At 37.7% G+C, this 27,249-nt stretch overlaps 1 pseudogene across 1 annotated transcript in view; it reads left to right on the forward strand.

Moving 5' to 3' along the window:
- The window catches only part of LOC307106065 (nascent polypeptide-associated complex subunit alpha-like), an 89,904-nt pseudogene extending 63,922 nt beyond the window's left edge, over positions 1-25,982 (forward strand). Inside the window, exon 2 of the transcript in view lies at positions 25,231-25,982. The product of the transcript in view is annotated as a nascent polypeptide-associated complex subunit alpha-like (transcript). The remainder of the gene's footprint in view (positions 1-25,230) is intronic.
- The last annotated feature ends 1,267 nt before the right edge of the window (positions 25,983-27,249 follow it).

Below are 27,249 nucleotides of genomic sequence, written 5' to 3' on the forward strand. Positions count from 1 at the left end.
TCATAGATATTAACACATATGTATATTGACTTCTAGAATATGTACAACTAGAAAGGTCACTGCAGCAATATTTAAAATAGCAAACCACATATTAGTCAAAAGGTTTACTAAATGGCAGTTAAATTGGTGGTAGTCAAACAACAACATATAAGGCAACCATAAAAGAGATAGTTTTAAAGCACATTCAATACTATGGAAAGACCCAGATAATAAATGCATGCTATACTTTCACTTTCATATATATATACATATATATATATATATATATATATATATATATATATATATATATATATCCTTATATGTCTACTTATATCTATATATTATTTATCATTTATCTATCTATATGTCTGTCATCTATCATTGGAGAGTCAACAGAGCAAAAAATAATAACTTACTGGAAGAAACCAAATAGTTCCAAGAATGAATTAAAAGGGAGAATTATCACTGTTGAGATTTGAATAGTGGTCTGGGAAATCAAGTAAAATAATATCTCAAAACACTGAGCAAAAATAGAAAGAGATGAAAATCACAAAATGGAAGAAAAGAAGCAAGGAAATCAGATACAGAAAACACAATATGTAAATAATAGACATTTCAGAAAGAGAAAAAAGAACATATAGAGGGGAGAGAATAATTAAACAAATAAAAATGATAATTTCCTTCATGTGAAGAAACACTTGAGTCTGCAAATTAAAATTGTTCACTGAATTCCAAGCAGGATTGGTGGAACACAGACATAAGTGTATCCTGTCAATATTCCTGAACTTAAAGAAAAATCTTGTAGTCTGCAATACGTAAAGCTGAAGCTATACACAAATGGAATGAGACATTTCTCATCAGTGAACGTAGGTATTGCAAGATAATTTAATATAGGTTCTTGAGAGAAAGAGACTTCCATCCAACAATCTTCTATCCAGGTAAGAGAGCTTTCCATGGAAATAAAATGTTAGAGAATATGTAAGCCTTCACAAGGTATATTATCCTCATACATATTCAAGCAATCAAATTAATCAGTGATCTCAGTAGGGGGAAGAGAGGAAACAATACTCTGGTGAGTAGCTAGTAAGGTCATGGTAACTAACAATATATAACCAGTCCTAGTTATGGTTTCTTAAAGTAGAAGATACAAACTACTGTAAGGAACTGAAATTATTAAACAGTCACAACAAAAACTGCTAAATGAGTATGAAGTAGAGAATAATTAAAATACTTCCCAAAGCCTCATCTCTTCTTGGGAATATTAGAAGTAAATGTATCCCATGTCATATTATTTTCTTCATGGGAGGGAAATAGTATAAGAAAAAAAAAGAGTTGGTGTAGATAAATAGTTGGTAGTTTGTGTACAGTGGCTGAGGCTGGATGTTTGGTCAGGAGCATCACTAAAAGAAATACAATCAGAATGGAAATCAATCAGGCCAAGCGAGTTAGTTATTACAGCTAGGGTGAATGGGTACAATCTGTGGAGTCTTACATGGCTTCCTGTGTTATCTGTATTTCTATTTTAAAACAGGAGAAGGAAATAAAATCTGAATTCAAGTTCCCCCAGAGAAATCTTGTGGAATTATTATTTTTTTGGTCCTAAAATAAAGAATATTTAAGATATTTAATAAAGCTTTATGTTCTTGACTTCTCTTTAAAATCCCACTAAAAATAAATTATTCTTTTACCTTCCCATATATACTATCTCAATAAAATTCAGAAAAGTTAAGAACAAAATGTCTAACTTTCCTTTCAAAAATGATGTCCTAAGCAAGGATCCCAATCTTCATATAGGCAAGGATCACCAATCTCCCTTCCTGAGGAAAAAAAAATGCTCATGTTTCATCATTTTCACAATAAAGACAATGAACAAAAATTTTTTGAAAAGAAACTTAAATCTAATTTGTTTGCCAAAGTATAAATCTTTCTGTAGATTTTATTTAATTAAAATTATATTGATTCAACAAAGTTTTATTGGGTGTCAGTTATGTGCATAGCACTGTGATTGTTATGGGAGAAATACGGATGAATATTCTTCCCCATTAAAGAATTTACACACACACACACACACACACACACACACACACACACACCATCTATTTATATAAAACCCTAATATGCAAATATATTGAAAGGTGGAACAACTGAACAACCGGTCGCTATGACATGCGCTGATCACCAGGGGGTGCGGCGCAGAACATGGCGGTGTCAGCAGCAGGCAGCAGAGCGTGGAACATGGTGGGCATTGGCCAAGGCGGGATGGTGGAGCAGGTGAGTGGGGGTCCCAGACCAAGGCGGGGCGGCACCAGTCACTGTCATCAGGGTAAACCTCTGGTGGTTACTGAAAATTCTTTGCTCTCATGTGCTGTGGTCCCACTGAGTGCTCGCACCCCGTGCCGGAACCGGATCCACCCCCAATCACTCGGTGCCATCAGTGGGTGCACGTGGTGGCTGCTGGCCCCGATTGCCCCTCAGGGCTTTTCCACCTTCCCCTGCTCCTGAGAGTTGATCGGGGCAGCAGCCACCTCTCGCACCCACTGACATCTGCTCCTGGCACCAGCCTCAATCACTCTGCACTGTCAGCAGGTGCGAGTGGGCCTGGTGCCGTCAGTGCATGGGAGCAGTGGCGACAGGAGCAGGGCTGCCTGCAGACAGGGGACTGGAGGCTGCGGCAGGAGGGGCCAGGCGGGGGCACGGAGGAAGGGCTGAGACCCACCCCTGTGCCCACCGCAGCCTCGTGGCCCACAGTTCCTTTCAAGGTACACAAATTCGTGCACTTGGCCCCTAGTAATCTTATAAAATGGCTGCTAGAAACGGTGGTGGCTAAATGCAAACGTTTTCATAAGTAAGTTAGAAAAGTCTTCAGAGAAGAAGAACCACCTGGAGAGGTGCTTTAAGGATACTGAGGAATATTCCTTGGAGTCTACAATGGGAAGAGCATCTGTCAAGCCACCAAAGTATGAAATAGTTTGAAAATACTGGCCAGTATTGCATCGTGTATGGCGGTGATAATATGGTGCAAAACAGAAGCTGAGATGAGATGCTATAGGGGAGTAGAAGCTTGGCTCCAGTCTGCCTGTAGTTCATGCTGAGGTTTTGCACTTGGCTCTGTAGGCCATGGAGGGCCATTGTTTAACATTAATCAAGACCTTCCTTATTTAGACCAGTGACTTGGTCTCTTATTCCAAATTGTTGATAAGCTACTGTGAAGTTTTAATGCTTGGACAATAAGATAACTCTTTTTAACAAAACATTTTAGTAGCTAGTATTGGTTTTAACATAGTATAATGAATTAAGCTAAGTTAAAAATCAGAGTTGTAGAGTTTAATATTTGTTCTAATAAAAAGTTTTCCAAAGGACATAATATACTTTCTAGTAATAGTGGAGTCAATTTGTATAAGTCTCTCTCACTTTTGGAAATAATGCCAAGAGGAAGGGGGATGTATATGATGTGGTTTATATCATCAGTCTCAGGCTCACTAATTTACACATTTTAATATCTCTAAAATCAGAATGTGTCTTACAATCAATGTCAGTTCACAACTTTCATTCCAGATTGTTGGTTTTTAATTTTTTTCAGCAGGATATAAAATAATAATACACTCTCTCAGATTTAGTGAAGCTACTTTATCTGGTGATAATTTCAATTGAAGTTTATTCTCTACAATAAGGAGCAAAGTTTTCATTCAAGTACAGTCTCTGAAGATTGGTTGGGAAGGGTAGAGCTCCCTGTGAATAACTCTATAATTTTGATTTTTTACATTTTTTTCAAACAGAATAACTGCATATTCTTCAAATGTGTAGATAAAATCAGAAAGACTTAAACCTTTTTAAATTAAATAATTTAAAAGAGAAACAAAATTGAATTATGTAATTCTTAAAATTGAGCATGAGAATGAAACTATATTAGGGAGAAATGTACAAGTAAATATATTTTAACCCCAAATCCAGAAATGTTGGTTTTAGTCTTAAGTTTTATAATGTGTGATGAATACAAAATGTTGAAAGCATTTTTACCTGCTGGATATAAGAAATATAATAAACAATTTCAAAATTGCAAGTTATTAATATCCTTTAGTTGAAAATTTCACTGCATATTTATACCTCATGAATTGATAATGATTCATCAGCTTGCAAATGTCTCAGTTTTTGTATAAAGACTATATGTCAGAAGGTTTGGAAAATAAGCAATATGATAAAACTAGTTTAAATATTTCAATAGAATTAAAATAAGCCCAGAGTGAACATTTATATTTGCATTTATGGAAATTGTTGTTTGAGGATTTGCAGCACATATTGGCTGTCATATCAAGATATATACATATATATATATATATATGTATATATATATATATATATATATATATATATATATATATATATATATATACAGTATATGTAATAAAATATCCAATTATTCTGTTTGATGTCCTGATAGCTTTAAAGTTTGCCTTTTTTATTTAACTTATATCTCTTTGAAAGAAAATAACTGTGATCCTCTGTCTCTGTAGGGAAAGGTGACTCCCTCCTGGGAGATTATAAAAGATAATAGAAATCACTGAAAGGATTATAGATTAGTAAAATACTATTTTTTATCTGTACATGTGCTCAATATTAAATAATTTTATATCAAGACTATCAATATTGTTTCATTCCATAAGAAATCATTGATAAGAATTCAGATAGTAGACACCTGAATATTCATACATACTAGTTGATGACTGTTGTCCATTCTAATTAGTAATGTTCTGTTCTAACTGAAAGAGAAGCATGCTATACTTACTAGCTGTTAAGTAGTAAGATGAATTCCCCCTGGTGGTCAGTCCATGTCATAGTGACCAGTCATTCTGCCGTTTGGTCAATTTGCCTATTAGCCTTTAATTATATAGGATTTACTGCTAATGAAATAAATTGAAGAACATGATTTGGGGGTCAATGGGAAAAGTTGGCCAACACACCTAAATTCAGTATATTTATCTACCCAGCTGGACAACCACATCCTGCCCAAAGGAACAATTAATATGCAATGTCTTCTCAGGAAGGCAAATGTGGAAAGACAGTGCAGAGACACTAAGTTTCTTCTGCCATGATCATTCATCAGATAACACATTCCTCCCGCAGAGAAGTGAGTGGGCACAATACAGATGGAATTCTTTCTTCCATGCAAGAGCAGTGATGAGTAACTTTTTCCCTCATCCCCATACTCAATATGGACTTTTTAGTTTCCTGTCTCTAATCCAGCTTAACAATTAGGCTCATAGTCAATAAAGAATGTGGAAAGAGATTAAAAATTCAACCAGCTTTACCACAATACCTAGTATTGTACTGCTTCTTCTTTTTTGGTAATTTAATGTTCTAAAATAAGTAATAAAATAGTATGACTATAACAACTCTAGTACTGAAATCTTATATTTTAACTTTAATCTCTAATTGTATCCAGGTACCTTGTCCAACAGAACTTGTCAGGGTTATGCAACACAAATGTCAACATAGAGATGCCCATAATTTAAATTAAAATCTGAAGAAATTAAAAATGCAAAATGCAATCTTTTCTCTTTGTAAGTGAAAGTAAAATGTAATCAAAGTCAAAAGTAATTATACAAATTAAAAAAAAATTGAAGTCTGAAAAAAATGTTCTCAATTGCTTATTCTTCTCTGTTTCAGCCAAAGCAGTCTTCTCTCTCTCTCTCTCTCTCTCTCTCTCTCTCTCTCTCTCTCTCTCCCTCTTTCTTTCTTTAATCCTGGGTAGATTTGGTGTTCTTTTATCAGCAACTGGCTGGACTGTCTTTAAGTAAATTACATATGGCTTCCTCAGCACATTCAAAATTTGAATTAATCTAATGCAAATTCATTAACATTTAAATTTTTGTGTATTGTTAGTATTAACTTGTAATTGAATACATATATGTACAGTACACTCTCCCATCATAAATTTTAGAAATGACTATCCAGTTGCTAGAGTCTTGTCCTGGGCAAAAATGATATTTCCAGACCTCAATACTTTATGCCAACCAGACAATTGATGTTCATCCTGATGAAAACCACAGGAGAGCCCGTGGGAGGGATAAAGCAGCTTTCTAGGGTTCAGTCTCACTGGTCTATATATCACAATGGTCCACAGATCATGAGTTATAAACTGAAACTCAGTGGGGAATAAATATCTCATCAAGAGACTATTTATGACATAACATCTGCCTTATTTAATATTTCCTTGTGGTGGGGGTTAGGGGGTGAGGGGTAGGAGAAATTTACCTTTGTATATTGTGTCTTCTCTCTGAGTGTGCCCCCTGAGACACTCTAACTTTCTTACAAAGTGGAAACATTTGTAATTTGGCAACTACTGGTACCTGGATTTACTTCATACCCCTTCCTTCCTATCCAACATATTCAAAATCTCTTAATGTTTATTTGCCCATTAGATCTGTTTTTCTGTTTCCCTGGAATTTACTTACTCATTTCAGTCTTCTTTTTGAGATCTTGCCTTTCTTTTTCTGTTTTATAGCACCAATCTCCATTCATTTTTTCATACATAATAATAACTAAAATACCCTCCCCCCCCTTTTCTTATCACACCTTTACCAGCAGTTAGATCCAAGCACATCTTTCATATTCCTTACCTCACTCCTGGCTTGTTCTTTAAGATTATAACTATTTTCAATAGAAAATATCTATCTTAACCCTTGTTATCCTGATATTTTTATCATTTTCATTGGTCCTATTTTGAGAGTTGTACTGAACTATATTTTCAGTACAAATGGTAACTAATTAAGTTACCATTTGAATTCCTAAAGAAATTTGTTTGATAGAGATCAGAATTTCCAAATACCGGTACATATAATTGCTTTATTCATGTTTGGGCATGCAATGTCATTAAACTACTTCCTTTCTCAATCGAAGAAGATTTGTTATATTCCATATCAATAATCTTTACTATATACAGTCGTAAGCTAAATAAGTATAATGGTTGGGTCAAAGATAGACCATATTATATGAGGCTGGTCCTATAAAATTATGATTAAAATTCCTATTGTCTAGTAATCTTGTAGCCATTATATCATCCTATCTAATAAAAGAGTAATATGCAAATTGATTGTACCTCTGCTACACCCACAAGCCACACCCACCAGCCAATCAGGAGCGAGTATGCAAATTAACCCAACCAAGATGGCTACGGCCACGGAGCTGCAGCAAGCAGGAGGCTTGGGTTTCCCCGGCAATGGAGGAAGCCAAGCTTCCCTGCTGTGCTGGCCTGCCCAGGCCTACACTAAAGGCTGCAAAGTTTCAATTATAGAAGATAAATAAATCCCAACAAAAATGGTGGCAGCCACAGAGCTGGAGAGAGCAGGAGGCTTGAGTTGCCCCTGGCAATGGAGGAAGCCAAGCTCCCACAGCCCTGGCCTGCCTTGGCCTCTGCTACAAAGTTTCAATTATAGAAGATAAATAAATCCCAACAGAAGTGGCTGTGGCCACAGAATGAGCAGGAGGCTTGGCTCCACTCAAGGCTACCAAGTTTCAATTATAGAAGATAAATAAACCTCAGATACCAGGGCTTCCACTTGGGTCGCCGGGGGGCGTGGCTGGCCTGCAAACCACCACAGGCCCCTCGCCCAGGCCGCCCCATGCCCCAAGGGAACCCCCACCCTGATCCGGGATACCCTACAGGGCAAACCAGCTGGCCCCCTCCTGTGCACCAGGCCTCTAGCCTATCTAATAATAGAGTGATATGCAAATTGACCATCACTCCAACACACAAGTTGGCTGCCCCCATGTGGTCAAAGATGGTTGCCCCCATGTGGACACAAGATGGCCACCACAAGATGGCCAGCAGGGGAGGGCAGTTGGGAGGGACCATGCCTGCAAGGGAGGGCAGTTAGGGGTGACCAAGCCTGCAGAGGAGGGAAGTTGGGGGCGACTGGGCCTGCAGGGGAGAGCAGTTAGGGGCAATCAGGCTGGCAGGGGAGCAGTTAGGCATCAATCAGGCTGGCAGGGGAGTGGTTAGGGGGTGATCAGGCTGGCAGGCAGAAGCAGTTAGGGGCAATCAGGAAGGCAAGCAGGCAAGCTGTTGGGAGCCAGCAGTCCTGGATTGTGAGAGGGATGTCCGAATGCCCGTTTAGGCCTGATCCTACCTGGATCGTGCCTAAACGCTCATTCGGACATCCCTTGAGGGGTCCCAGATTGGAGAGGGTGAAGTCTGGGCTGAGGGACACCCCCTCCCTCCTGCACAAATTTCATGCACCAGGCCTCTAGTCATAGTATAATAGTATAAAAGAATCAGTCTTTCTGACTTCATCTTGTTTAAGACTGGCCAGTTCCCATAACATGTTGGTTAGCAAATTCTGCTTACTTAAGAACATAGATATATTAATCATTAAAAGAATCTGACTTGTATCCTAGGAATTACTCTGCTCTAAACTACCTGTCCAAGGAGGTAAAGAAAGCATGTGCAAAAATAGTTATTATTTATCAAATGATTTATAGGAATAGCATTATGGGGACCATAACAAGCGGAATTTGTTGACCAAAAGCAAAGCAGTTCCATCCTCCTCCTTAGGCCCTTTCTAATGTCCAGATGTCTCTAGTCATCAATCACTTCCTGACCTTAAACCCCTCCCACTTCTCCCTTCCCCTGACATAAAATAAGCCTGAATTTTGTACTTTCTCAAGATGGTTCTTTAGGACACAAGTCCCCTGTTTTCACAGCTTGTTTGCTTTCTAAATACATTTGCTTTTCATTGCCCTAACACCTTATCACTTGACTTAGTGCTAGTCTTATGGCTAGTGGTATGAATTTTCACTTGGTTTCATGCATTGTACAAATACTTACCATTGTGTTACAATTGTCTACAGTATTCATTACAGTAATAAACTAAAGAGCTTTGTACCCTACGTACTGTGGGGAACAGTATTTGTCACCCCAAAATATGGCTCTTTGGCAGAAGGGTTATTTTAAGAAACAGCAGACAAGAGAAACTCTGAAAACCATGTAGAAGTTACTTTTTGTAAAAGAAATGTACATCTGTAAGGGAAATCTCTATTTGTGATGGTTTCAACCTCCTCGTACCAAGAAGAGGGAAATGACTTATCTTTAGAAACTCTTATTAATTCAGAAGGCAATGACTTAAATCTGCATAACAACCTTTCACTTATTTACTGTGCCTTTCCTGGTAAATTCCATGATGCTATGATGTTTTAATTAAATTGTTTTGGAGTTGATCCTTATTTCTTTTAACATGGTTCTTATTTAGCTACTTATTAAAGTTGAATGCTGGAAGTAAACACAGTTGTGCACCAATATTTACCCAACAAACACAGTGACAATTAACAAACGCTTCGCTTCAGAATGTTGACAAAAGAAATCCAAATAAAACTGAGGGTGCTAGTTTAATATTTAATTTTGATTTAACATGTAGCCCAAAAAATTCAAATCAGTTTCTTTACAGAATGCTCCAAAAACCACAACCCTTCCCCTTACATCCCTGAGGCAGTATGAAAGGATGGCCAGTCCATAACTTTCACAATAATTCTTAATAAGATTCAAAGAGTAACTGCCAAATTTTATAATATATTTCTATTGCTTTTAGTGATTGAAATTAAGAATAATTATAGTTATAATTTAATATAACATTTTTAACTTAGAGCCCTATGATAAATAAAAATTTAAATATTTTCCAATTTTAAATCACATGTATATCTTTTGTGGCTGGGATATGTAATGAGCAATCCACAAAAGTCTTTCAAGCATGAAAATATATTATAATAAAAAATTATATAAGGAATGTAGAATGGAAATAGAAGATCAAGGGAAAAATAAATGATATAAAATATTTATTGTTAAAAATAAGCTTATTTATTTTACTTTTTAAAGACAACAGGTATTAAGTTACTATGATACTTAGAGCAGTTATTTTATTTTATTTGTTCTATTAAGCAGTTATTTTATTTTAAAATAACACCTACACTAGAAATGATAGTCTTCATAGTTATTTTAACCCATGAATAAAATAATAATTATTAACTAATAATTTTAAGAAATACATAGTTTTTTAAATTATTTTTTACATATATGAGCCAAAGACAAAAAATTGAAGACACGGCTTTATGTAATAATATCCCCACTTCCTTTAATATGTTCGCTAGTAAATTTATTCTCTGATCTCTGCATGAAACCATAGGATAGGTCCCTGGAGTCTAAAGTCATTGTTAATGCTCGTGTACTTTATACAGATGGAGTCAACAGGGTGACTTCTCAGCCTGTGGATGAGACACATCATTCAAAGACGTTAGCTTCTCCACAATTCTCTCTATTGATCCTAGCTGCAGCTGCAAACGACATTAGATGAGCAGAATTCAGACAGCTGATCCAGTGCCGATTGAGCACGCAGCCACCTTGATCTGTAATTTCACAGCTCCTGCAAATTAAAGGCCAGGCCTAGAGGCCTGACTGAGAAATACAATAAAATTAGCCAAAAATGAATCCATCCACAAATGCTTAGGATAGGAACACTGTTTTACTAGGACTTCAAGGCTTTCTATTCTGTGCAGCCTAACATTGGCCTCCTGGTTGCCTATTTTGATCTGTACAAGAGTCAAGTGAAGGTCAGTTGAAGACATCCACCTCTTATACCCTTATTAAGACCTAGTCATACTCAGGCCAATTCTTATTACATAACAAATGGCCCTGGGTCTTTAATGATAGTCACTCACTAGTAGACAAAGTATCCATAAACTGTAATGCTCCACGGAGGACAATCCCATTTAGGCTTTTACCTAAATTAGTTACACTGATTAAGGTGGAAACATTAAAGCAATCCCCATGACTTCCCATAAACTTTGATGTCCACTTGTTATTTTGGTCACTAAGTACCATTCTCTTTATTTCTCAATTTCCTGGATAAAGATCAACCTGCTATGGCTTTAGAACACTAATAAGTACACCATTTCCCTTCTATTCTGAATTTAGAACCATTTAAATAGCAATTTCTAGGAGGTAAATAAAATTCAAAATGTCAGCCAATTGGATACACCAATTGGAAAGCATGTCTTTATACCTGCAGTGAAAAGAACATGTTACTACCATACATCTCTCCTCAGTCTAAATCCTAGATGAGCCTGCCCCATAACACTAGCCAAGAATTGTCTCATATCTGAGATGCCAAAAGAGAGAGAGAATGAGTCTGTAGTATTTTTTCAGATTTTCTGTGGGTTAATTCTATTAGTGACAAGAATGGACACACCTCTGCCATTGGGAATCAGATTCTTACTTGTTTTCTGTGAGGTGTAAATATTAGAGAGAGACAACAGATCTGCTACTCTAGCGGAAATCCGTCCACATGAAAAGATTAGCTCTAATGTGATAAACACTGATAGTAAATCTAAGCTACTGCAATGGTTAATTTTGTGTCAACCTGACTGGGTCATGATTCCCAATGTTTGGTCAAATATCAACACAGAAGTTTCTGGAACAGCAATTTTTAGGTGTGATTAATATTTAAATCAGTAGAGTTTAAGTAAAGCCTATTACTCTCCATAATGTAGGTGAGCCTCACTCAATTAGTTGAAGGTCTTAAAAGAATGAAGTCTCCTGAACCATGTCCAGCACGGCCAGTGGTGAACCTGAGGAAGGACGGTGAAGGATTAAAGAAAACAGACAAGAGAATATAGCTGGGGCCAGGTGGATCACTGTGCCTGGATGAGGACACAGTGATCCCGCCTGTAAGACGAATCTTTATTTTATAGTAAGATCACATAAAGCAAAACAAGGGAGTGGTCAAAATATTTATAATGTTCTGGCGAGTTTCAAATGTGCTTCTTTCCGGTTATTGCAATTCTCTGAACTCTATCAAGCTTTGTTTTGGCAGCATTTGCTTTACTTCCCGCAGCCCACATCTCTCAGCTACCTAGGACTACAAGGTTGGATAATAGTTCAAGCTTACATACAACCATAGCCTTTGGCTATAATTGTGCTGGGAGGGCCTTGCCACAATTGTGTGTGGCTTTGCCACAAGAGGACTGTGCCCTCTCATCAGTCCTAGGCTTGATCCTGTCCAAACACTGTAGCCAATCTCCACAGTCTCCCTAGGAAGAGACAACTGCTTCCGATCTGCCTTTGGACTGAGAAGGCTAAAAGGCTAATTCCAATGTAACCCTGATATTTGGGGGAGGGGGGCGGGGGGGGTCCTAGCAATCTGAATCTGTGCCAGCAAGCTCAGTGTACATTCTTGATAACTTATAATTAAGTCACTGCCTTTTTCACAGAATCTGGTCTTGCAAGACTTGTTACCTAAGTACAGAGGTCATAAACTTTGAACAGTGCACAGCCCCAGACGGGGGGGGGGGGGGGGGGGGGGAGTTATTTGTGCTGGCGCCAGGCCAGACCATTTAGATATGGTCTCAAGACCCCCAGCACCTGGGACCTTTTTTGCAAAGCCTGCAAAAGGACCAGAAGCATAATCCATATTTGAGGGACAAAGACACCAGAAAGAGAAGAGAAGCTCCCTGCATGTTACTTTGCTCAGACTTGGGAAGTTATTCTGCTGAGTCCACTCGTGTAATAAACTGTGTAACTCCTATTCCTCTAAAGCATTGCTTTGTTTTTCTCTGGTCTTCTGCAATAGGACTAGAACTGCAATCTTAACTTTTTCCTGCCAAGACCCTACAATCAAATGAGCCAATTCCTTAAAATTATCTATCCTCTATTTATCTATCATACACATCTTATTGGTTCTCTTTCTTTTTTAAAAATGTATCTTTATTGTTTAAAGTATTATAGATGTCCCCCTTTTTTCCCATTAGCCCCCCTCCTCTCCACTCTTGTCCCCTCCCCAATTCTTCACCCCACTATTGTCTATGTCCATGGGTTATGCATATATGCATATAAGTTATTTGGTTGATTTCTTCCCTCCCCCCTTCCCCTATTGGTTCTGTTTCTGTGAAAAATTTAGGCTAGTTCACTTAGTACAACAATCCTTTAAATATGACACTGGACTTCAGAGGAATTTCTCTCTCTTGTTGGAAAACAGAACTTTTTAAACTAAAAAGTTCTCAGTCTTTAATAGTTACCTTGATCTTAAGACAGTAGATCCATATTGAAAAATGTCATATTAATGACCACACTTGAAATACATTGGGGGGAAAACTCTCTGGGTCCTCGAAAATAACCTGTAATTTTTCAGGTTTAATATCTATCAACTTGAATTACTCTATTTCTATATTTGTTTCCCCCTGCCCTTGATTTCAATCTCCTTAAACTCAGAATTTGTTCCTTCTTTCTATATACCTAAAGTGAATGATACTCAGGAGGATAAAAAGCACTCGACAGTTTTTCATATAAACTAGTTAAATGACAACAGTCTAGAATACTGAAATTAATTTTAAAAATGTAATTTACTTCTTTAACCTGTGTAAAATTCAAAACTCTTGCCTGCCTATGATAGTGTTGCAGCATTACTTTTCAAATAATGGTTGTTTTTCATCAGGGATGAAAGCTTTTGAAGTATGTGAAGGATGGGAACATTTATGATGAACAAAAAATGCATTGAAAATACTTATTAAAAGTAGAAGTTAACTAGTGATACTATAAAAATTTAGGTTATGCCAAAGCAAATATATTTTAGATGACATATATATTGCTTTAATTGCCATTTGAAAAGGTATATATGAATTAGGTTTTTCAACTCCCTCTCTTCCCTCTTTTTATTGTTCATTCATATTTTTTAATATTTCTTTCACCTGTAATGTAAAATTGCTGATGTCAAAATTATCTTTAGTTGCAACATCTTCCTCTACAGACAGATCTTCATTAATTGATCTGACTGTGTAATTCCATGGCTTTACCTATATTACTGAAAACATGATCACAAATTAAAATCTTAATAGACATTATAGTCATACTAGAGGTCCAATGCATGAAATTCATGCAAGAGTAGCCTTTCCTTCCCCCAGCTGCCAGCACCAGCTTCCCTCTGGCACCCAGGACCCGGGCTTCCCTCCAACCTCGGCTTCATCGGGAAGGATGTCCGCAGTGACATCCGCAATGACTTCCGGTCTAATTAGCATATTACCCTTTTATTATCCTACTAGAGGCCCAGTGCATGATTTAATCATGCAACTGGTGCACCAGCGGGCTGTCCGCCGGTGCCCCAGGCCTTCCGAAAGCCTCCGGCGCTGCGGAGGCTTTCGAAAGGCCTTGCGCCGGAGCAGACAGGCGGCCAGGTCCCCCGCTTTGGCCTTTGATCGCGGGGGACCTGTCCAGCTGGCTGTCCGCCGGCGCCCCAGGCCTTCCGAAAGCCTCCGGCACTGCGGAGGCTTTCGAAAGGCCTTGCGCCGGAGCAGACAGGCGGCCAGGTCCCCCGCTTTGGCCTTTGATCGCGGGGGACCTGTCCGGCTGGCTGTCCGCCGGTGCCCCAGGCCTTCCGAAAGCCTCCGGCGCTGCGGAGGCTTTCGAAAGGCCTTGCGCCGGAGCAGACAGGCGGCCAGGTCCCCCGCTTTGGCCTTTGATCGCGGGGGACCTGTCCGGCTGGCTGTCCGCCGGCGCCCCAGGCCTTCCGAAAGCCTCCGGCAGCCATGGTACAGACGCTGAGCTCGCGGCGCCAGAGGCGCCGCGAGCTCAGCGTCCTTCTGGCCCAATCAGCTACCCCGGCCACCCTGAGTCCCGCCCCCTGCGCCTCCTGCTGGCCCAATCGTGGGCGTAGCGGAGTGATGGTAATTTACATATTACCATTTTATTATGTAGGATATAATAAAACCCTAATATGCAAATTGACTGAACGGTGAAATAACCGGTCACTCTGATGTGCACTGACCATCAGGGGGCAGACACTTAATGCAGGAGCTGCCCTCTGGTGGTCAGTGCACTACCACAAGGGGAGCACTGCTCAGCCAGAAGCCGGGCTCACGGCTGGTGAGTGCAGCAGTGGTGGCGGGATCCTCTCCTGACTCTGTTACAGGAAGGTGGTAAGGAGAGAGGGGTTCCATACTGCGAGAGCCCCGGACTGTGAGAGGGATGTCTGACTGCCAGCTTAGGCCCAATCCCTGGGGGAATGAGGCCTAAGCTGGCAGGTGGACATCCCCCGAGGGGTCCCAGACTGTGAGAGGGCACAGGACAGGCTGAGGGACACCCCCCTTCAGTGCACAAATTTCATGCACTGGGCCTCTAGTTATAGATAAATTGTAGTATTATTTTTGTGCTGATTGGGCTATTTGAAGGTTACTATGCATACATAAATATATTCCCAGGCTAATGATAGTACATTATTTGGTTGAAAACAGTGTTCTACCACTTTGAGACGTTACCTGAACTTCTGTCATCATTATTCGGTGGTTATGGTTGTCCCCACAATGACCTTTCGATGTCATTGCTTTGGGAACATGCATTTTCACTGGAACAGCATCTTTGAATACGAGACCTTAAAAGTCAATACTGTTCTTCCTGTGACCTACTTTCCGGATGACAATGTGACACATGGGAAACACACATTGATGAATGAGGGTCTTTGTTGAACATTAGAACAAAAAGAACTAAATTGGGTCTCCAGATATTAATTATTCTCAAAGGCACAGTACATCCAGTGATCTTCAAATTGAGAGACAATTTTACACTTTAACATGATTGAGCGTGGAAGCATTTTAGACCTGGAGTGCAGTAAGCAATATTACAAATGGGTTAGGAAGAAGGAAAAAAAACCCAAAATGTACGACCACATTTATAAATTAAATTGAGAATGGTAATGTTCCCAGCCCCGAGACAGTTTGGCTAAGCAAAACTATCTAATTCAAAATCTGAAAAGAAAGGATAATTTACCCTCTTCTGTCAGTCTCTTAATGACCCACGGGCAGCTTGCTTTGTAACAGATCAAAGCACTTTAAAAACAGATGGATCTTGATCAAAGTCAACATAAATGATTTGGATGAATGCTTGATATAGGTAAAATAACAAGCAAATGTGTCTTTTGCCTTTTTATTTTTGCATAATGATAAGTTATTGTAATCTTATGTGTAAAAGTATATATAGTCAATTTATTTTGCCAAATGTATACTCTTTATGTTGATTATGCAGATCCACTCCTGTTATGAGATCAGATTAAATAATGTATATGAAAATGGTTTTGGAAAATATAAAACATTATACAAATGAAAGTGATTATTATCTCAAATTGTGAGAGTAATTGCTGTGAACATCTTAAAATATGCTTGCAGCTAGGATAATCAGTCTGTTAGCTGTATTTATTTTATGAGGAAACACACAGAATTCTGTATTATGCCAACTGATAATCGTAAATGAATATATGAAAGGTACATGCAAACAGTGAGCTGGATTATGGGAGAGAAACAGTGAGTTTGGGGAGTCCACTGCTTTCAGAGCAAGCAGTAAGGGAGCTGGGTTTTGTTTGCTTTTGTGTTTTAGACTGAGGGTTTTTGTTTTTCAGGTTGGGGCTTGATCCCAGTGGGGGGATGTGGAGGAGGCAGGAAGACGTGAGTTAACTGTGATAACATTCACAAACCCAAATGTGCAATGAAATAATTTCCAAGTTAGTAAACAACACTGAGGAATGTCCTGTCCCAGTCCACTAGAGAGCAGTCACACCCAGCAAGACCTGTAGTAGGAATAAAATAAACCCAAGGATAAATGTCTCTCCCCAACATGTACCATGTTCATAAATGGTATATGTAAATATGATAAGTATAAAGGTGCACATAGATAAATCATATAACTATGCTAACTCTCTCCAAATTAATTCATCAGTTTATTGAAAGTTCTGTCAAATTTCCAATAGGTTCATTTGAGGTTATAAAAATATAGAGATGGCTCGAAGTAGTGTATATTGACATATTTTTTTATGGATGTTTATTTGGTGATATCTAGAAAAATAGTAATAGTCGTGTGTGATTAGAATCTCTTGTGAAGTGTTGACCTTAGTGGGACTCTTTTATATGTTTACTAGTATACGGGTGCTCATAGTGTAATGTTCCTACAATATTGTTTATCTTGAAAAAAATTCTAAATGCTTGCTAATATGGGAATGGAGAGATAAATTATTAAATATTGATTAAAATAAATTAGCTAGATGTGGGTAAACTGTGATAATACTAAAACACCAAATGTGCAATTAAATAAGTTACAAAATTATACATGCCATTTACACAAGTAAAAATGCAGAACAATATTATTTATTATTTATGAACTTAAAATACTACAAAATGACACTATACATAAGAAGAGTATGCAACCATTTGAGAATAGTTATTACCTTTTGATAAAAAGGAAAAGGGGAAATAGAATCCCATGGGAAGCTTTCACTGTTTGTGAACTGTTTTATTTCTTTAAAATAAAGAGTGAAGCAACTATGGCAAAATGTTGAGTTGTTAAATCTGGATGGTGGGAATATAAATATCTATCATAATTTTTGTTTCTGTCTGTATGCTGAAAATATTTTAATATTAAATTAAAGAAAAAGACAAAATATAAACACTTTGCCTGCCTGTCTAAATAAATGAATGCACATAAAAGCATTAAGAATGTTCCTCAATAGCTACACCTGCTGTGTGATTAGTTTTGAGCATGAGCTATACTCTTATGTTCACGTTTACAATTTAAACATAATTACTGGGAAACAATAGAAGAATATATGTTAGTTGAAAGATAACATTTTCCTAGGGCAAATGAATGAGGATAAGCAAGATAAGTTCTACCTGGAAGGCTCTTTGAAATAGGAATTAAGTATTTTGACCCAAAACAACGTCAGTCTTAATATTAAAAGCTCTGCAATGAGGAGCAAAATAATCTCTGGGATCTGTTTATCTGTGCTATTATGTTTTAATGTCAGATTGTATTAGAGGTATTCATCTTTCTACAGTTTCTGATTCATTCTACTAATGTATTTCAACAATGCAGTCAAATATTGATAAATTGGCATAATCCATTTGAAGCCCTTGTACATTTTGAGGTTTCAAAATAGTTTTCTCTGTTTGTCTAATGCTATGTATTTATGCCTGTTTTATTTTATTTTATAAACTTTATTTTATGATTTGAAAAATAATGCAATGTTTATTGCATAAAAAAAATAAACAAAGAAACAGCCACCATCATACTTTTTAACATACACACGGGCACAAAGACTCTTAAAAACATTTGGCTCCTTTTAGTACTTTCATATGCAATGTATGCCATTGCTTTTAACATAGTTGCAATCATAATATACAATATAAACTATTATTATTGCTTCTGAAGTTTATTTTGAGATACAGTCTATCATTTAAAAGTTTTCCTGTTACTTTAAGAAGGTGGGGAGGTGGGTGGGTGGGAAGAGATTATTAACTGAAGAACTTTTATGCACACAGACAATAGTGTAGTGAAGGGTGCTTAGGCAAAAAAGATGGAAGAAACTGTCAGAGAAATTACACTTTAAGACTAATTTAAGATTTGAGTTTGGAGGAAAGTTGTGTATCATCTGAAAGACCAGGCATTTTTTCCTTACCAAATACTACTAGGTAAGTGATCAAAATCTCTACTTTACACAAGCTGCCAAAAGGAGAATGAAATTTTGTATCTATGTGAGTAATTGCTGGATACTTTGACAAACGCACAATCCCCTGTCTTGGTTTGATCTATATTGTCTCTTAGTTTGATCTATTAGTAGTTTTAGTTTCTGCATTCAAAATTTTGTAGAATAGGGTTGAGAGAATCAATAAATGCAGTTAGCCTCAATATATTGATAAAAACAACAAAACACTCAATTCCCCACTATGATAAATCTCTGAGGTATTTTAAGCGACATGTTGTGTTACAGAATATTTGATAAAAAATTTTATATGGGCTAGGATTGCATGGTAGATAAATTAGTCTGCTTGCATCTGTACTTTCTCTTGCAAGAAAAGAAAAATTAATCTCGCTTTAAAACTATAAAATATTTTTGCTAAATTACACCTATATATGTGTGTATGGAAACAAAGCAACCCAAACATTAGTCAATCAAAAAATTCAACTGGAATTTTTCATTCCTCACTCATTTTGATTATTGAAGTTTTACTTAAATAGCCCTGAATTTGTGTGCGTGTCTAATGTTTGACATAATATTCTGTTAAAGGTCTGCACGTGCACTATTATCAAATGCAGTACCCACTAGACACATGTGGATAATGAACGTTTAAGATGTGGCTAGTTCAAATTGAGATAAATGTAAAATATATACCAGACTTTAGGATATTTTATATAAAAATGAATAAAAAGTAGCTCATCGATGTTTTATGTTGATTACATGATAAATGATAATATTTTGATATATTCAGTTAAAGACATTATTAAATTATATTTCACCCTTCTAAATTTTTAAAAGTGGCTACTAGAAAATTTAAAATATATGGATTTGAACTTTATACATTTATGACAAACACTATTTCTATTGGTCTGAAACACAATAATGACAAGGATACAGATAACATGCTACACAATTTTCTTAATTTTTGAATATAGGACTCATAAGATATTTACATCTATGTGCAAATTAAAATATTATTTTAACCCTGAATTAATTATGTAAGATTCCTGCCAGGATATGTAGAACACGTGTTGAACTTATCAGTAGTCTCTAGGAGATGCTGTACCAAATTCCAGCAAACTGATTTTTATACATTTTGTGACTTTTATTTTGAATTGCCCTCTGATTTGGTGGTATATATATGTTTAATATTCATGTTGAGAGTTTCTACCTGGGTCTGAAGAAGATGATATTTTGTATTTTAAATTATACTTATGGATGCCAATTGTCACATCGAATTTGTAGGTGAGCATAGCATGTGAGCCAAATAAGTTTCCTGAATAAATCCCAGAAACATGCAGTCTCCCATGCAGCCACAGCAGTGCGGGAACGAGGCAGGACTTCCTCTGCATGGCAGCCTTCTGAAACCTCTTTTAAACATACATTGGACACATATTAGTTGAGAATAGTGCTTGGGCTGATTTCTGGGTTCTCTGGCCTGTTCCATTGATCTATATGCCTGTTTTTGTGCCCATACCAGGCTGTTTTGAGCACAGTGGCTTTTTAGTATAATTTGATATCTGGTATTGTGATTCCTCCAACTTTGTTCTTCTTAGTCAAGATTGCTGTGGCTATTCAAGGTCTTGTTGGTCCCATATAAAGTTTTGGAGTGTTTGTTCTAGATCTGTGAAATATGCGGTTGGTATTTTAATAGGGATTGCATTGAATCTGTAGATTGCTTAGGGTAATATTGGAGCAGAGACAATCTCTTCAATAAATGGTGTTGGGAAAATTGGACAGGTACATGCAAAAAAAAAATGAAACTAGACCACCTACTTACACCATACACAAGAATAAACTCAAAATAGATACAAGACTTAAATGTAATGCATGAAACCATAAAAATCCTGGAAGAAACCATAGTCACCAAAATCTCAGACATCTCTCAAAGCAATGTTTACTGATACATCTTCTAGGACAATGGAAACTAAGAGGGAAATAAACAAATGGGACTACATTAAAATAAAAAGCTTCTGCACTGCAAACAAAACCATCAACAAAACAACAAAAGAGTCCACTATATGGGAGACCATATTTGCCAATGATACATCCAATAAGGGGTTAATTTTAAAAATATATAGGGAACTCATACAACTTAATAAAAGGAAAATAAACAATCCAATTAAAAAAAATGGACAAAGGACCTAAATAGACACTTCTCCAAAGTGGACATACAGATGGCCAAGAGACATATGAAAAAATGCTCAACGTCACTAATCATCTGAGAGATGCAAATCAAAACAACAATGAGATATCACCTCACACCTGTCAGAATGACTATCATCAACAAATCAACAAAGGACAAATGTTGGGGAGGATGCGGAGAAAAAGGAACCCTCATGCACTGCTGGTGGGAATGCAGAATAGTTCAGCCACTGTGGAAAACAGTATGGAGTTTCCTCAAAATATTAAAAATGGAACTCCCATTTGACCCAGTGATCCCACTTCTAGGAATATACCCTAAAAAATCAGAAACACTCATCAGAAAGAATGTATGCACTTTTATGTTCATAATATCACAATTTATAATAGCTAAGATTTGGAAACAGCCTAAGTGCCCATCAGTAGATGAGTGGATAAAAAAGCTGTGGCACATTTATACCATGGAATACTATGCAGCTGTAAAAAAAGAAAGAAAAAATAACTCTTACCATTTGCAACAGCATGGATGAGCCTAGAGAGTATTATACTAAGCAAAATAATACAGTCAGAGAAAGCTAAGTATCACATGATCTCATTCATATGTGGACTCTAATGAACCAAATAAACTGTTTATAGAAAATAGACCCAGAGACATAGAAGCATGAACAGACAGTTGAGCCTCAGAGGGAAGACAGGGGAGGGTGGGTGGGAAGAGATCAACCAATGAACTTGTATGCATATATGCATAATCTGTGGACACAGACAATGGGGTGGTGAGGGCCTGGGGGAATAAGGGTAAACAGGAGTGGGCTGGAAGGGGCTAATGGGGGGAAAAGGAGGACCTATGTAATACTTTCAACAATAAAGATTTAAAAAATAAATAATAAATAAAAATAGAGCTTATTTCTAAAAGAAAATTAAAATAAAATAAACACATTTGAATATAATTTTAAACTTTTAAAAGATGAAAAATTATACTAGGGTAAACATACAGATCAGGCATGTGACCTGACCAGGAATTGAACCATGAACTCTTGGTTCATAGGTTGACACTCCACCACTGATCCACACCGGCCGGGCACAGTAGTATTATTTTAATATATGGCCTTATAAGTTTAAAAATGGTGTATATAATTTGCCCAATCTGTTGAAACTTATGTCCTATTTGTTAGGTAAATCCTTTATTAGTGGAATTTTTGCTTAATTAAGAACTATTAAAACAGCCGAAACCGGTTTGGCTCAATGGATAGAGCGTCGGCCTGCGGACTCAAGGGTCCCAGGTTCGATTCCGGTCAAGGGCATGTACCTTGGTTGCGGGCACATCCCCAGTAGGGGGTGTGCAGGAGGCAGCTGATAGATGATGTTTCTCTCTCATCGATGTTTCTGACTCTCTGTCCCTCTCTCTTCCTCTCTGTAAAAAATCAATAAAATATATTTTAAAAAAAAGAACTATTAAAACATTCCTGTTATAATATCACTATACAATTAGGTCATAGATTAGTAAGATTTTTTTTTTTTTACATGAGTCTGAGGACTTACATTTCCAACATTTTTGTTATAACAGAGAACCTATTTGGCACTTGTTTCTTTTTATTTCATACCATTATTGATGTATAATTTAATGATGGACAATTTCTAATGCATTTGTTGATAAATAGATCAGCTTTGCTGTCTATAGGATGACTGTGTTTTATCTTTTCTTCATTAAATTGTCAAGGCTGCTATCCTCAATCACAAGTACATCCTGTCCAACAATGATTGGTAATATAAAAGTGCACTGAAGAGCATTTCAATTTTTGAACTTCCTGGTTTTAGGTTTTAGTTAATTATTCTACAATTGATTTGAATGTGGGGATGTCATTGAGCTCCATCTCCCAAATGACTCACTTATTGTCTGATATTAAACATGGCATTCAGGGTGGTATGTTAACTCTCTCAGGCAAAAGGAACACTACTGAGTGAATTATAATAGAGTTGTTATTATATTTAGGCTTCTTTATTCAGGTCATTTATGGCAAGCTTCTGAGATGATGCCAAGACCCTATATTCTTGGCCAATTATTCTATCAATATATGCCCCCCATCTGACTCATGATATCATAGAGTTACAAAGCAAATGAGCTTCTATTCAGTCTCATTTTAGGAAGGCCAGAATGATTAACAATTTTATAACATCATAAAAGTAATGTTGTATCTGGGGAGAAGGGAAAAGTGACCTAACCCTTAATACACAGTTTTAGAAGAATACAAAATTATTTTATGTACTAGCTGTGTGATATTTGGCAAGTTGTATAACCTATCTAGTCTTTTTTTTTTTTCATTTAGTCTAAACCGATAATGACTATCCTATAGGTTTGTGCGAAAAATAAAAGCAGATATACAGTAATTGTTGAATTTCCTTCTTTTATTGTTATTGTTTCAGAGAAACCCACTACCAGAAATTAAAAAAGATTTCTTGGTTATTGTTTCTTGGAAATATTACCCTTTATTATTTTTTAGATTAGCAAATTTTATTTAAAATCATTCTTAATGAAAGAATTAAAATATTCTAAAACATTGCATTGTCTTTGGTGGTTGAGCAGAGGGAGGAAAGGAAAGATATCAAGACAGTTTGAGCTCCAGTCTCACCGCATTAAAAGTGAACTGAAGCTAGAAATATCTCAGCTTTTATATTTCCCAGAGTAGGGGGGTTTTTACAAATTTTTCCTTTATTCCATTGCAATTCCATGAACAAGAGTGAACATGAGGGCTGATTCACTTGGCATCTGTGTAGCTCCCTTTGCCTCTTCTCTCGTCTTACAAACATAGGCTCCTGGGATCCTATTATTGCAGTTATTTCTTTTTTCCACTGAGAAAAAACTTAGTTCTGTATGTGATATTGGTGAGATATTTCAAAGATGTCAAAATTCAGTTGTTTGATTGTTGACTTGTATTGCTGTTAAAGTTTAGGAAGTAGAATATAATGGTGGAAAATCATGTATTTGAAATTGTACTTTACATCCTATAGCTATCCCAACGTTAAAATATGACATGTGTCAAACCATCTTTATTTCCATCATCTAATTCTGGAGGAGAAATTTCAGAAGTGAATCTATTTTTTTTTTTTTAATTCAGACAAAATTGGTTGACTTCACTCCAGACTTGTGGGTTGTTGAGACAAACATCTGGCTCGAGGCACCACAGGATAGGAAGAGCACTGCCTAAGTGTGATAAACGTGCCAGAAGAACTCCTCCAGATAAGAAGCTAAGGGGTGATGCCATATTTTTAAAATTAGGTTATACCTTTTTAAAAATTTCATGTTTGACATTAAAAAGTGTATTTATGTATATAAAAGCCTAAGTGAATGAACGACCAAGCGACGCAACTACCGGACGACTGGCCACTATGATGCACACTGACCATCAGGAGGCATATGCTTTGACCAGTAGGTTACCTTGCTGCTGGGGTCTGGCCGATCGGGACTGAGCGAGATGGGCTGGACATGCCCTGGAGCCCTCCTGAAGTCCCTCCCGGCCCTAATCATACATCGGTGGGGTCCCTCAGCCTGGCCTGCACCCTCTTGTAATCCGGGACCCCTTGGGGGATATCTGAGAGACGGGATTGGCCTGATCCCACAGGCCAGGCCGAGGGACTCCACTGGTGAACAAATTTTATTATAATTATTGACTAGTCAATAAAATGCACCCTTTAGTTTTATAAAATAATTATGGGCAAACTTTATTTGGAACAGAAATTCATTGATGATAAGTTAGATTTGAAATATGGGTAACAAAAACCCGACATATTAGGATAGGATTATAAAACATTTTCCATTTCCAATGAGTTATTTGTACAATCCTATCTAATAATAGAGTAACATGTAAATTACCATCACTCCGCTACGCCCACGATTGGGCGGTGGGAGGCTGGGGGGCGGGACTCGGGGTGTCCTATCCGGCCATTGAGAGGCACGGATCCGCTGCCACTGAGGGGGGCTACCCTGCTGTTGAGAGGCGCAGGGGGCGGGACTCCCGCCCCCTGTGCCTCTCAATGGCCAGATCCGCGGCTGCTGAGGGGGCCTGCCGCGGACACCCAGCTGCGCCTCTCAACGGCAGGGTAGCCAGGTGTCCACGACAGCCCCCCTCAGTGGCCGTTGAGAGGCGCAGGGGGTGGGAGTCCCGCCCCCTGCGCCTCTCAACAGCAGGGTAGCCCCCCTCAGTGGCCGCGGACCATCAAAAGTGGGGGAGCTGGGTGCCTGTCTGCTCCGGCCAGGCCTTTCAGAAGCCTCCGGCTCAGGCTTCTGAAATGCCTGGTGCCAGAGCAGACAGGCACCCAGCTCCACCGCGAAAAGCGAAAGCGTGTAGGGGACCCTACACGTGCATGATTCAATCATGCACTGGGCCTCTAGTAACAACATAATTGCTTAATGGTATTTTCTATTTTTATACATTTTATGAGGTGTTTATATATTAATCAATGGCTAGCCAAACATCATATTGTTTTAAACCTTCCTTGTGAAATTGTCTTCATTTGATAGATGAGATAACTGAGGTTCAGAAAGATTAAATAAATTTCCCCATGTTACTCACACCAGAATTTGAACCCACAAGGTCTTCTAATTCAAAAATCCTTTGATTTCTCATTACACCCCAACACAATAAAAGATACAGGAATATTTCTGCAACAGGCTGGGTCATGCTCCCTTCCCGCTGCCATTTTTGGTTCCTCGTTCTGCACAAAATGCACAAAGCAGGTGTTGCCACAGCCCCAGGCTAATCAGGGTCTGGAGCAGAATCTGACAGTGATGGAACAGTATCAGAGCTTCAGGAACAAGATTTCACACAGGCAGCCACATGAGCTTAGCTGGCAGCCGCAGCTGAAATCAATGAAAACACCCTCAGTAAGGAAAAACAGAGTGGAGTGAAAAGAAGACACGAGAGGCTATGTCCAAACTGGGTCTTCAACAGGGCACAAGGGTTACTAAAATCACTAATCTAGAAATCTAAAAATATCCTCTTTATCATCACAAAACCAGATGTCCACAAGAGCTCAGCTTCAGACACCTACATAGTTTTTGGCGAAGTCAAGATTGAAAATTTATCCCAGCAAGCACAGCTAGCAGCTACTGACAAATTCAAAGTTCAAGGTGACACTGTCTCAAACATTAAACAGAACACTCTGACTCCCACTGTACAAAAGGAGAGTGAAGAGAAAGAGGTTGATGAAACAGGTGTGGAAGTTAAGGACACAGGATTGATTGTGTCACAGGCAAATGTGTTGAGGGCGAAGGCAGTCCCAGCCCAGAAGAACAACAGTAATGACAATGTAACGCTGTTATACAATTAACACTGTGGCCATCTAAATGTGAGAACCTTTTTTGTGTGTTTTAAAATACTAACTGCAGCTTGGCTTGAAATTTGTACTGTTTCTATTATTAATAAAGTTATGGCTTCTTGTGAAGCCAGTGATAATATGGAGAGAGAAGTGAATTGACTTAATGTTAACTCAGTTGAATTAGGGAGAGGACTTCTGAATTTACAGGGAGAAAACTGAAGCCCAAAGAACTTTACTTGCCCAGTCCACGGCTTGGGCTTCTCATTACTTGTACTTGCACAGCGAGATTAAGAGGAAATGGTAACTACAAATTAAAGAAAATAAAAAGGTTAAGAAAGATTGCTCAGTAGTGCTTAAAAATCAATATATATTGAAGCTCAAATAAATAACCATTCTTTCCTTATAGTCATGTGACCAAAGCAATTATCTTCTCAGTCTAATTTTTCTACTCTTTTCTCCAGAAAATGCAATAGTTATATTTTTTTGGTTCACATTTCCTCATTTGATCTTCCTTCTTAATATTTTCTAGCCTTTATCTCTTCTTAGGACCTGTTTTGTTTTTTAGATATTCAGCTAGTCTGCTAACAAAGAGAAACTTTGTAGCTGAAATACCAATGGCCAGGTTATTAATTATAGAATCAAGGTTCAGTTTGTATGGTTAGTTAACAACTTTTATTGGCAAATACTGCCATAACAGAGCATGGATTAAATGCTCTTTCTTGCGCTGCTGAGTTCCTGGGTCACATATTTGCTTGGGCATAGGTATTAAAGTATTTTCTCTAAATTTATACTTCACTGGGTTAACCATGGATTTCTGGGTGTCTTCTCATTACTTGCTACTCAGTATGTGGCCCACTAACAAGCAACCCTGGCATATTCTTATCTAATACTTATTAAAATGGGGACTTTTAAGACCCCAGGACATACTGAGTGAGAACAGTATCCCCAGATGGTTCTCCTTCACATTAAAGTTTGAAAACTACTGATTTTTGCTACTCATTATCTCAAAGATAGATATTTCTTTACACATCTCCTTGGGCCTGTTCTTCTAAGACTTTCATGTCATGATTATATGGATATTATCTTTGATGATATTTATTTAGTACTCATGCATAGTTGATGCTCTGATGAGTACTGCAGAATGTAAAGTGGATTGGATAAATATATTATTCCTCTTGGATGTTACAAGTAATATCTGCAGAGACAGATAGAAAGACCATGAAAGAATTAATTGCATCTCAGAGTGAAGGCTGTACTGCCAATAGAACCTCACACTTAA

The sequence above is a fragment of the Cnephaeus nilssonii genome (assembly GCF_951640355.1).
Source record: "Cnephaeus nilssonii genome assembly, chromosome: 10".
Lineage (NCBI taxonomy): Eukaryota > Metazoa > Chordata > Mammalia > Chiroptera > Vespertilionidae > Cnephaeus > Cnephaeus nilssonii.